The sequence below is a fragment of the Coffea arabica genome, chromosome 8e, assembly GCF_036785885.1.
Source record: "Coffea arabica cultivar ET-39 chromosome 8e, Coffea Arabica ET-39 HiFi, whole genome shotgun sequence".
Lineage (NCBI taxonomy): Eukaryota > Viridiplantae > Streptophyta > Magnoliopsida > Gentianales > Rubiaceae > Coffea > Coffea arabica.
In genome coordinates this window covers 9,527,968-9,540,964 of record NC_092324.1, presented here as the reverse complement: position 1 = coordinate 9,540,964, position 12,997 = coordinate 9,527,968, and positions in this window count along the sequence as shown.

Below are 12,997 nucleotides of genomic sequence, written 5' to 3'. Positions count from 1 at the left end.
CACCTATAAATAATCCATACATACTTTTATGGTATAAAATCATATATAAATTCATTAAGGTTTGTGAAATTATTTGGTTAAAGTCACAAAAGTATACTTCTACTTTTGTGAGTCTACAACCTCAGTTACATAATTTTACCAACTAATATTAAATTTCAACTCATTCATAATTCAACGTATTAAATAGTTCACAACTAATGGTGGATAATTGTAAACATGAATTACAAAAGCACGAAATAGCTTGGGCAAAGTATAGCATCACTAACCTAGTTCATTTTATTTAACAAAAAAGATATTCATCCTAACCTAAAACATAAGGAAAATTGAAGAAAATAACAACTTTATACTACACCTAAACACTAGAGTTAGATTACAAGAAATAAAGACTTAAACGAAAAGAAATTCTTATCACAAATAAGCTGACAATCCCTTTTTGTTCCATATCTAATTTCCATCCATAGCATAGTAACATACAAAGACCCTAATTAGAAGAAAACAAAAAAAAACTAAGAAATTTAGTTTGTTTCTTGAGACTACATGGTGCCTAACTCTCCCTCTAGCTCCCCTGCATGTAGTATTTATAGAGAGGTAAAAGTGTCTTATAAAAGTAAAGAAAATGTGTAAGAAAACTTAAAAAAAATTCTAGCCACCTTTAAAACTGCCCTAGAATCCGGTTGCATATCCAACCCTGGATCCAAGTTGAACAGGGGTCGGATATTCAAAACTATGTTCTATTCTATTTTTCAAGGTAGATCTGGTCCTGGATCTAGCATCCAGTCCTCTTTATGTTCATGGACAATCCACAACCGACTTGACAAGAATGTTTGGGCAGTTTTGCTTCAACGGTCGTTCGTTTTCTTCCCTTCCTTAGCATCTTTTCGTCTTTTCCAGGCCCTTTGTGTCAAAGATCATCTCCTAACTAGTGTCACATCTCAAGGACCAAAAAATGCATATCTTGAAATATCAATTCAAATGACTTTCTACTTTTCTTCCCTTAAACAATTAAATCACAAAGACGACCAAAAGTAGTTTGATTTCACACAAACTAACATAAAAACACACCAAAGAAACATAGTTAAAGAATAAATATATGCAAAATACACACCAAATAGATACTGAAGAAGAATTGGCTTGCGACTTCTTTCTATTTCATTTTGCTGTACAAGTATGGGCATCGTAGCTATCTTAAGAGGAATATTGACTTGGAACATCGCGCCCCTGACACAAAATCGTTAATAAACCGGCCCAAGAAGTTTTTAAGGATTATTAGTTAGGATTGTTGAAAAATAATAGGAACAATACTAATAAAATTAAAGACGTAATTTGAACAAGTCTGAGTCGTACAAAATAACACTGTTTTATGAAGCTATTTTAAAAAATTGACATGTTTTCTCAAGATAAAACAAGTCTTCTTCTTGTAAATAAGAAGGAACACGAACAGCAAATATGGAATAAACTAGTAGTGAAGAAGTAGAAAGAATGAAGAGGAGGGGAAAAGAATGAGCTACCAGGAAAGTTCAACTAGAGCTTGTGTTGTATGTGGTTTCTACATTGGGAGCTTGGTATTTATAGGCTGCAAAAGCAACGTTAGAGAAAAGATAAAAGGGATAATTATAGAAACCTCCCTTAAGGTTTCTAACAATATCACTAGCTTCCCTCAAACTTTGTAAAATTACACAAACCTCCCTTGAAGTTATGGTTTTGATAACAAAATTAGTTCAATTAGAAAAAGTAACATTAAAAAAGTATTTTAATTAAAGAAATGAAACTTTTATTCCATAAATAACCCTTATGCATGTATATAAGTTGATTAGTAAAAGAATGCAAATAATTAAAAGTTAGAAACAACTAATACACATATTTCACCATTCAAAAAGTTCACATTCAACAAATTAGACAACATAAATAAGCAATAAAACTACAATAATGAATTAATAATCACAAGATTCAGCAAAATAGACTAATAATCTCTTTTAACATGATGTTTGCTATAATTCTTGTGATTTTGAAAAGATAAATTTTCAAATTTTGCCTTTCTTTTCCCTCCTTTCTCCTTTACTAATATCTAACGATTAAGTAATTGGAGCACTAATTAATGGAAATAATTGTTTGAACGGTGAAATGTATGGATTAATTGTTTCTAATTTTTAATTATTTTTATTCTTTTATTAATACAACTTATATACATGCATTAGGGGTATTTATGAAATAAAGTTTCATCTCTTTCCTTAAAGTACTTTTTTAATGTTACTTTTTCTAATTGGACTCATTTTGTTATCAAAACTTTAACCTCAGAGAAGGTTTGTATAATTTTGTAAACTTCAAGAGAGATTAGTGAAATTGTCAAAAAGCTCAAGAGAAGTATCTAAAATTATCCCAAGATGAAATTAAAGAACATTACTTGAGGAACATTGGAAGCAGGTTTTTTGTAGCATTTGGTTGAAATCTTATCTGTTCAAAGAAAAACATGTAGAAAATAAAAAGTTTATCCAACAAAAGCATGTGGAGGAACCAACTTCCTCTATAGGAGTTGGCCACCACATTACTTGTGGAGTGAGAGGTTAAGGGTGTAAACCTTACCTCCCATCAATATGCCTCTATGTAAGGATTATTCTAAATCCATACGGATACGTGGTGCACCGGTCTAGTCTGATGGTGGTTTAAGTTCTCTCGATTCAATTGGGCCATCCTCTAGAGTAGGCTCTCCCCCCAGTAGGAGTAGGAATAGGTTAGGCTAGACTAAATGTGCTGTTAAGTAAAAAAAAAACAAAAACAAAAAACAAAAGCTTGTGTAGGAAATTAACATTGTGGAAAGAGTCAAAACTCTATCCATAAAATTAAGATAAAATCTTAATTTCACTGTTAAGTAAAATAGAACTTTATTTCAAGTTAGGAAAACTCTTGCAAAAGAGAATAGAAGTAAAACTTAATTGGGCCGTACTTAACCCATGCCCAGGAGGCAAATCCATCAGTTTGCACTAGACTAACCCAACTCAATTTTTCTCTCATGCATGCTAGTCCACACTAGTTTTGAACTTAACTCAAGCCCAATAAGAAGGTGAACATTATAAAATGATTGGAAGTCTCTTTGCTTTTCCAATGTGGAACAAAATCTTGTAAAATACACAATTATTTACAATAATCTCCTTCCTATTTCAAACGATTTTGAACAAAAGAGTAAATAAAAATAATCTGCTGGATTTTTTAGGTGTAATGTAATTAGCTTGGTGTCTTTTAGAATATGAACCAAATTTAGATTGACAAAACATGACTTAAAGAATAATTGGTGAAATATGAATTTTTATGAACCAATAACTCTTGATGTATGATAGAGATTTTTATTAATCATGTTGTAACCCACAATTTGCTGTTCAATGCAGTTTTGTGCATTTAAGTGGTTGCCTACCTGGTTATTCATGAAAGTTCTAAAGATTCAGCAAAAAAAAATTCTTATAGGAGCGTCTTCACTCTACTTTCATATCAGTGATGAAATTATCAATCATGTTGTAACCCACAATTTGCTGTTCAATGCAGTTTTGTGCATTTAAGTGGTTGCCTACCTAGTTATTCATGAAAGTTCTAAAGATTCGACAAAAAAAAATCTTATAGCAGCGTCTTCACTCTACTTTCACATAAGTGAATTCATCAAGTGTACACTACTTGAATACACCATCCTAAAGGAATACGAATTCATTAAAAGTTTTAAACTCAACCTCATAGCTACTAGCAGTCAAAGCATTCACTTCAGAAGGGATTTAAATTTGAAGTGCTTTATAGTCAATATTGACTTGTTATTACCCATATGAACATACTTCATGGGATCTCCAATCACATAGGTTGGGTTACCATTTTTATGGATAGCTTGTTGGTTTAGGTCCTATTTTCTTTGTAGTTTGAAGAATTAATTTTCTTCCTACAAGCTTAGTCAGAGGATCGGCCAAGTTCAACTCTGATTTCACGAAATCAATGGAAATTATTCCATCTCCATGCAGCTGATTTACAACATCATGTCTCAATTTCATGTATCGACTTTTATAATCATAGGACTTGTTTTTAGCAATAGCAATTGCTGCTTGACAATCACAATGTATGGGCACTTGAGGCAACATATCTTTAGCTGAAGGAATAACGGCTAACAAATTTCTCAACCAATCGGCCTTAGAACCAACCAGCTTCAGAGTTATAAACTCTGATTCCATAGTTGATTTAGCAATTATTGTCTATCTAGCTGATTTCCATGCTATTGCACCACCACCAAGGGTGAATACATAACCATTAGTGAATTTTGTTTCATTTGAATCAGAGATCCAGTTAGCATCATTGTACCCCTCTAATACAGTGGGAAATGTACAATACAAGATACCATAATTTGTGGCAGCTTTCAAATATTTCGTTAGTTTGACTAATGCAAACCAATGCTCACTACTAGGACTGTGATTATATCTACTCGATCTACACACAGCTTAAGTTATATCAGGTATTGTGATATTCATCAAATAAATCAGACATCCAATAATCTGAGTATATTTAGATCGAGCAACTAGGTCACTATTATTTTCTTTAATTGAGCGTTAGTATCATAACAGGTGCTCACAGGTGTCATATCAAAATTTTCAAACTTCCTAAGAAGTCACTTTGGGTAAAGTTTTTGTGACAATACTATACCATCACCTCTCCTTATGATTTTAAACACCAAATATCATTTTTATTTCACCTAGATCTTTCATATTAAAATAAGAAGACAAAAAATATTTAATACTATTAACAATATTTTATTTGTACCAAATATAAGCATGTCATCCACATATAACCTAATTATCATAAATTGATCATTTACAACATTGGTATATACATATTTACCCACTTCTACAAATGAAAATCCTTATCTTATCAAAATTTGATCAAATTTCTCATACCACACAGTTTAGAAGCTTTTTTTAGACCATAAAGAGATTTAACTAATTTACGAACCTTATTTTCTTGTCTAGATACAACGTAACCCTCACATTGAGTAATATAAATTTCTTCTTCTAAACCACCATTTAAAAAGGGTATTTTAACATTCATCTAATGAACAAAAAATTTATGAATTAAAACCGAAGCAAATAAAATACAAATGGAGGAAATTCTTGTTACTAGTACAAATGGTTCAAAATAGTCTATATTTCATTTTTGAGAAAATTCTTTTCCTACTAAACAATCTTTGTATTTTACTATAGAGCCATCAAAATTATATTTTCTTTTAAAAATCTATTTACAACTAATAGGTTTTGCACCGAGGTGTAAGTCTACCAAAGTCCAAGTTTTATTTTTTATAATAGAATCGGTTTCAAATTTAAATGCTTCTTTCTAAAACTTGCATTCCGAAGAAGAAATAGCATCAAAATTAGTTAAATGATCATTATCAATAAGAACAGTTTGAAAATCATTTCCATAAGAAAATTCTTTTCTCGGTCTTTTACTCCGTCTCAATTCCTCATTAGAGGTTATTTCTCTATTTATTTCAATAGATGCATGAGAAATTTATTAAACAGTGGAAAAATATATTCAAAGAACTAAGTATTCTTTGTTTCAATAATTGTGTAACAATCAAGCATATAACTTCTTAAAACAAGAAACCTATATGCAACACTATATTCAATAAATCCAATAAATATATATCAGAAGTTTTAGAATCTAATTTTCTTTTTTCAGATTTAGGTAATAACACTTTAGCAAGACACCGCCATACTTTTATTTTAAATTTAGTTTATAATTTTCCATAATTCATAAGATATTTTGCCAATCTTTTTATGTGGAATCCTATTTTGTAAGTAACATGTAGATAATATAGCTTCTTCCTACAAATTATCAGATGTATTGGAACTTACTAACATGGAATTCATCATTTCTTTTAGTATTCTATTTTTCCTTTCAACTACCCCATTAGATTCTAGTGAATAAGGAGTTGTGTCAGAACCCAACCTCAAGAAGAAGATATTAGAAAGACTAGTTCAAGAAGAGGAAGAAGGAAAGGAAGAACTAAGGGAAAGGGGGAGAAGAGAGAGAAACAGAAGAATTAGAAATGAGAGAGTGTTGACTTGAAAATTCTCATATTGCCTATTGGCTTCCAACCATTTACAATTGTATATACATGCTTATCCTTACTAATCAATCCAAGGCCCTCCACTATACTACACTATTAACAACTAAGAATATGGATTATCTAATACATTTGGGGTCATGACAATACACCCCTCTTAAAGGAATCCTCGTCCTCAAGGATTGAGTTTTGAAACTGAAAATTGGAGAAATGTAACATTCATAGAAATCTTGGGAAACATCTTGGTCAACCTCGGACAATCAAAATGCAGCTTCATAAGCTTCTAATACTGGTTGCTTTCTGAATGGCATTGTGCTACTCAAAGTCAAGATGCAATAGGGAAATCTCTTTGATCTCACTCTTCCATAATTCTATCAAAAGCTGTTTTCTAAGTTGGAACAACTCCTTTGCAACATACGGTTGTAGCCAGTCCATAACCTCATTCCATTTCTGAATTTTGAGATTTAAGTTTTCTAACTTTTGCATATATTGCTTAAAGAGTAAATGTGAAACTCTGACTGCAACAATTCCCTCAAACTACCAGTGCCACCCTTAAATGTAGTCATACACTCAATCCAGGGTCTACTGATATTTTGGTTAGTTATTATAAGAAGCTGCCCAACAATTACTAGGTCCTCTAGGAACTTACTTGGCTTCAGCATTGTCAGAACCAATTGTAATGAACTTGATGAAAAGATTGACAAGCTACTGAATCTGCAACTGATAAGAAAAACTTTGGACAATAGAGAGAGAAAGAGAGAAAAGAAGAAGTGACTTAACCATCAAAGACAAGTTTCCAATACCTATCATTGATGACCCGCTTCATGAACTATATGGAGCAAAATTCTTTTCCAAAATCGACCTGAGAGCTAGTTATCATCAAGTAAGGATGCACCTTGCTGATATACACAAAACAGCTTTCAGAACACACCTTGATCTCTATGAGTTCACTATCATGCCTTTTGGACTCACTAATGCCCCAACCACTTTCTAGAGCCTCATGAACTCTATCTTTGAACCTTACCTGAGACACTTTGTCCTTGTTTTCTTTGATGACATCCTAGTATGTAGTCCAGATTTGAACTCTCATCTCAACCATCTCCAAACAGTACTTAACACCATTAGGGGACACTCCTTGTTTGCCAAGCTGTCCAAATGCACTTTTGGCCAGTCCCAAGTAGAGCATCTTGGCCACATTATCAGTGGTGAAGGAGTGATGGCAGATCTTGTAAAAATCAAGTGTACGGTGGAGTGGCTAGTAGCTAAATCAGTTAAATCATTGAGGGGATTTCTTGGGCTCACTAGATACTACAGACATTTTGTGAAGGGTAATGGATTGATAGCCAAACCGTTAATAGAACTACTGAAGAAGGATGGATTTCATGGAACTAGGAGGCTAAAGTGGCTTTTCAGAAATTGAAATAGATGATCAGCAGCCCAATTTCTCTGAACCTTTTATATTGGACACAGATGCTAGCCATAAAACCTCGGGAACAGTATTGATGTAGAAAGGGTGGCAAATTGATTTTCTTAGCCAAGCTCTTGGACAAAAAAATCAGGGACTATCAATATATGAAAAAGAATTCTTGTCCTTGATCGCAGCAGTAACTAAATGGAAGCATTATCTTCTTAGTTCTCATTTCATCATTAGAGCTGACCACTAGAGCTTTGAGTATCTTGTAGAGCAAAAGATTTCAACACCTCTTGAGTAGAAATGGCTCACCAAACTGTTGGGTTCAGATTGTGAAATATAGTACGAAAAAGGGAAGAAAAATTTGGTAGCAGATGCCTTGTCCAGCCAATTGATTTTCTTAGCCAAGCTCTTGGACCAAAAAATCAGGGACTATCAATATATGAAAAGGAATTCTTGTCCTTGATCACAGCAGTAACTAAATGGAAGCATTATCTTCTTAGTTCTCATTTCATCATTAGATCTGACCATTAGAGCTTTGAGTATCTTGTAGAGCAAAAGATTTCAACACCTCTTCAGTAGAAATGGCTCACCAAACTGTTGGGTTTAGACTATGAAATATAGTACGAAAAAGGGAAGAAAAATCTAGTAGCAGATGCCTTGTCCATGAGAGGGTATGAGGATGAAGTGGGTGATGCGGTGGGAGCTGTCAATATTCTCTCTATAGCTAGGCCATCATGGCTAATGGAAGCTACAGACAGCTATAAAGGGGATGAAAAAGCTATAGAACTCCTGAGACGACTAGCTATCCACCCTATTGGGCTTGGATTTTATCCCACCAACTATTATTTTTGTTGGGCTTGGGTTTTATCGACCAACACACCCTGATGCTTGTTCTAATTATACTCTTAAAGGAGGAATACTGATATAAGGGGAGGATTTACATTGGTTGCTTTGATACCAATTGTCAGAACTTAACCTCAAGAAGAAGATATAAGAAATACTAGTTGAAGAAGGGGAAGCAAAGGAAGAACCGAGGGAAAAGGAAAGGAGAGAGAGAAACAGAGGAATTAGAAATGACATACTGTTGACTTGAAAAATCTCATATTGCCTGCTGGCTTCCACCATTTACAACTATTTATACATGTTTATCCTTAGTAATCAATCAAAAGCCCTCTACTAAACTACAATATTATCAACTAATTATATATAATATATTTGGGGTCATGACAAGGTGTTATTTCATGTATTATGTCTTCATGCTCTCAAAATTTATCTAAAGCTAAATATTCACCCCTTCTATTAGATATAATTCTTTTCATTTTCTTATTAAGTTGATTTTCTACTTCAAACTTATAAGATTGATTAGTGTTTATTTTACATATTTTTATTTGTGTTTTTGGTATGTTTTTAGAAGAAAGTATTGTATTTTAGTTCCTCTGTAATAAATATTTCCTCAAAGTGCTTAGATTATGGCCAAGACATAAAATTGAGTGGTTTAATGCATAATCTAATGTGTTTTTGAAGGATTTGGTTTATTTGATACGGATCCAAAGTGATCGATGCTTGTTGGAAGTCGATGTCGAACAAGGCTCAGGTCAAAGAAGGGAAAGATCGAAGGTACACGCAAAATCAAAAGGCAAAAATACAGGGAAAATGGATCTGAGTTCGGATCTGTACTAAAATTTGAGGATCCGATCTCCGATAAACTTCCATAGCTAGAGGCCTTATTCGAGAGGATGATCCGAGCTCGGATGCTCCTACTACAGGTCTCAGATCCTAAAGTGTATAAAAAATAAAAATAGAGAAAAATGAAATCCAAGGGACATTTTGAAAGATCCGACCTCGGATCCTAGCCTCGAATCCCAATTCCGGCTGTATGACTTGTAGAGGAACTTGTAGACTTTTCACACTTGCTTTTTGACTCTTCTCTCAGAGAAAATTTCGGCTACACACATGCTCAAAAAAACTCTAGAAGAGTGAAAGGGAAGCTTTATGTCATGTCATGAACCACATTTTGACTATTTTAACATTATATATGTAAGAATTGATAAGTGCATATTTTACATGTTTTAAGTGTGTTTTATTAGTTAGTTATGGTATGTTTTATTTAGTTTTATAACTAATTAACAAAGTTTCTAGTGAAAATATGCATTTTGTGGTTTAAATGGTAAAAAGTAATTTTCTATGGATTTTAATGTTGAAAATGTCATGTTTTTGTAGGTTTAATGATTCAATCATCAAATGGAATGAATTGAGAAGATAATTGGATGATTGATGATGATTTGAAGTGATAAAAAGAAGACATGAAGTGCAAAATACTCAAATGATGAAATGCAAATTAGACAGCTTTGACATCTTGTGATATTTTGACTATATGTTGAGTTACAAGCATCGGATTGAGGTGATTCTTGAACCATTTTGAAGCTAAAAGATAGATCTACATTGGGTATGAAGACATTAAAGCCTAGTTTAGTCATTTTCATTGACAAAAAGTTAAAATACAGAAGTGCATTTTCGTGGTCGAAAGCTAAAACAGAATTCTGACCAATTGAGGGTAGTTTGGTCATTTCTCAGTCCACAGAACTCCAAATTGGATGATTCTTAATGCATTGGAAAGCTAACTCAAAGGGTTGTATAAGGGAATGTTCAACCTCCATCATCAAGAAAATATCAATTGAAGTTGGACCAAAAATAGAGTAAGGATAAATTCTGCCCAAAAAGTGCAAACCTGCAAAGGAGAAAACGTGGGGCGCAATATGCGACCTAAGGTCTCGTGTTCTAGTTTTTCTGCTGCAACTTGCTCTGCAACTTGTTTTGTATTCACACAATCTTTCCAACTCATCTACAACTCAGAATTCTGGTTGTATCTGACCAAGAAGAGTGTGGAAACTTGGAGAACAACTCTTGGTGAGTTCAAAAGCCAACTTTGCCAACTAAGAAACAACTCACCTTGTGTGAGGACCCGAAATTTTTTTCTTTCATTTATTTTTACTGGCTTATCTATTTATTTATTTATTCATTTGCTCCAATTAATTTATTTCACTCATTTTAATTGCATTGCATGGTACATTGCCTCATTTTATATATTTTTTAATATGTTTGCTCTTAAACTTAATTTTCATATCGCCCAATTTGTGAAAATTTGATAAAACACATTTTTCGAGATAATATTTGATCTGAGAATGCAGTGGTTTTAGAGAATTAAGGATGATCAATTGTAAACTAAGAAAAGTTAATTAAGAGATTAGAGGTGAGTGAGTTGAATTAACTTCAATTAGAAGTACTAATGGACTACTATTCAAATGTTGACTTTTATACAAAAGGATTAGCTTTATGTCCCATCTTTCCTTCGTCCTCTCACATCACAAAAATCAAACAAATCCCTTTCTTTTCTTCCCTTTCATGGCCGAACCTCCCTCCCTTTAGCCAAGAAAAATTTCATCTTCATCCTCTCCAATTTGCTCACTAAACTTGCTCCAACCTTGCTCACACTTTGGGTCATCTTCAAACTTGGTAGAAGACTTGGTGGAGGGAAGATTCTTGGATATTTAGTACTTGGTTTCTTGAGGTTTTACTTACTACCATTGGAGGAAGGTAAACCCTCCAAGATCCCATTTTTCTTTCATCCTTTAGCTAATTTTAGCTAGATAAACTTAGGATTGTTGATGGGTTCTATAAACCTTGACATTAGGTAGCATGCGTTGAGGAATGTCCTTGCTTTCTTGACTTACTCTTAGGAAGATGCCTTGAGGAAGATTATTAGGTAGTGGCCTTAAGGATTTCTTGGTTGTTGGTTGTTGTTTTGGTAAATTCTAGCTTGGATTCGGATTGAAAGTTTGGGAGGAAAAATTTGGAGAGAAAGAAGAAGCAAGGTTGTCCGAATTTTTGATGGAGTGTTTCCACTACAACAAAAAAATCCTATTATAACATACCTATAACGACACTTTTTTTGTAAGTGTTATTTTACATCTTTTATGAAGACATAAAAAAGTGAGTGTCATAATAAAATAACATGAACCAAGTACCATTGCTCTTTGTTTTATATTTTTTTTTAATTGAAAATTTTGATATGTCAAATTAGAATAGCTATTAGGGCATTACTTGTGAATGTCAGCAGAAGTAATAGGAAATTGAGATAGAAACGACGTAGTTTTGTCACTGGTATAAAATAAATGGTGAGAAAGCGCAGGGAAAAGAAAAAAGAACGCGGCAAGGAAAATTTTGCCGCTTCACTTAAAGTTTGCCCAATACCTTCTTTGAAAGCTCCGCCTCTCACAATTCACACCAAAAGTTCCACTAGTTTCTTCTCCAAAAGTTCACAATTCACAACAAAAAGTTTGCCCAATACCTTCTTCTCCAATTCACACCGAAAGGAATTACCTTGCTTTAATTTCGAAATTTGTGGTTAAATTGATGTAAAAAAATGCTTGCTACATGCTGGGTTATGTGTGTGTAAATTATCTTCCAAAAATCACTTCATTTGAATGAGTTAAAGTTAAGCTTAAGGGAGGAAAACAAACCTAAAAATTTTTGAGCAGGGCAGCTGACCAGTGTGCACTAAAGAGAGCGTAATTCTTTGTATAAGAGTCGAAATCAAGTGTTGTTTGTGGCCTGTGAAACTAGACTCCGAGGACTTTCTAACAGATTGAAATACACATGCTAGTTCATTTTCTATGAGTCACAGTGAACCGGAAAAATTGGCTGTTTTCTCTTACTGTTTTGATCGCGAGACAAGCACAGCTGCAGTTTGTAACTCGATTTCACCCCTATTACAAAATGAATTTGAAGATAGTTTCTTCTGGTGATTTTTAGTATTTTGAATCTAGTTTTCAACACCATAAATCACACTAATTTTGAACTTGTGTAGCCTTAGTTATGACCTGAATTAGAAATTGCATTGGGTGTTCCAAAGCTGGAATTTCGTGTTTCAGGTTTCAAAAACCAGCTTACAAAAAACTGCTATATCTTGATATAGAAAAATCCAAATTGAGTGTTTGAAACTAGACTTGGAGTTCTTTCAGTGCTATAAATTTCAGGAGCTAGTTCGATTCCTATGAATTTTCTTGAATTTTCAAATTTCACTGAAATTCAAGACTATTTTGCCCTATTTTACTGAAGCAGTGAATTGGGGCTAAGATTTGACTAGTTTCTTATTTTTAACGATATAATATTTGCAAATTTTAAACTTATGAAATTCAAGTTATGATTTTTCAAAAAACATTGCCAAAACTAAAATTTTCCTTATAAAGTGACAAAAACTCCAAAGTGACTTGGAAACATTTTCTAGGTTTCAAACCTAACCTTCTTGATTATTTGTACCTCATTTCATACTTGGGAAATGAATTTCACCTCCTAGTCTTATGCACTTGGTTTCTATGAATTGAACCATATATTAAGCATTTAGTTAGAGTAATTCTTGAGGAATTTCACTATTTTCATATTTGAAACTTGGAACTTTTAGGTCGAATATTTAATATGAAAATAAGTGACTTTTGATGGAT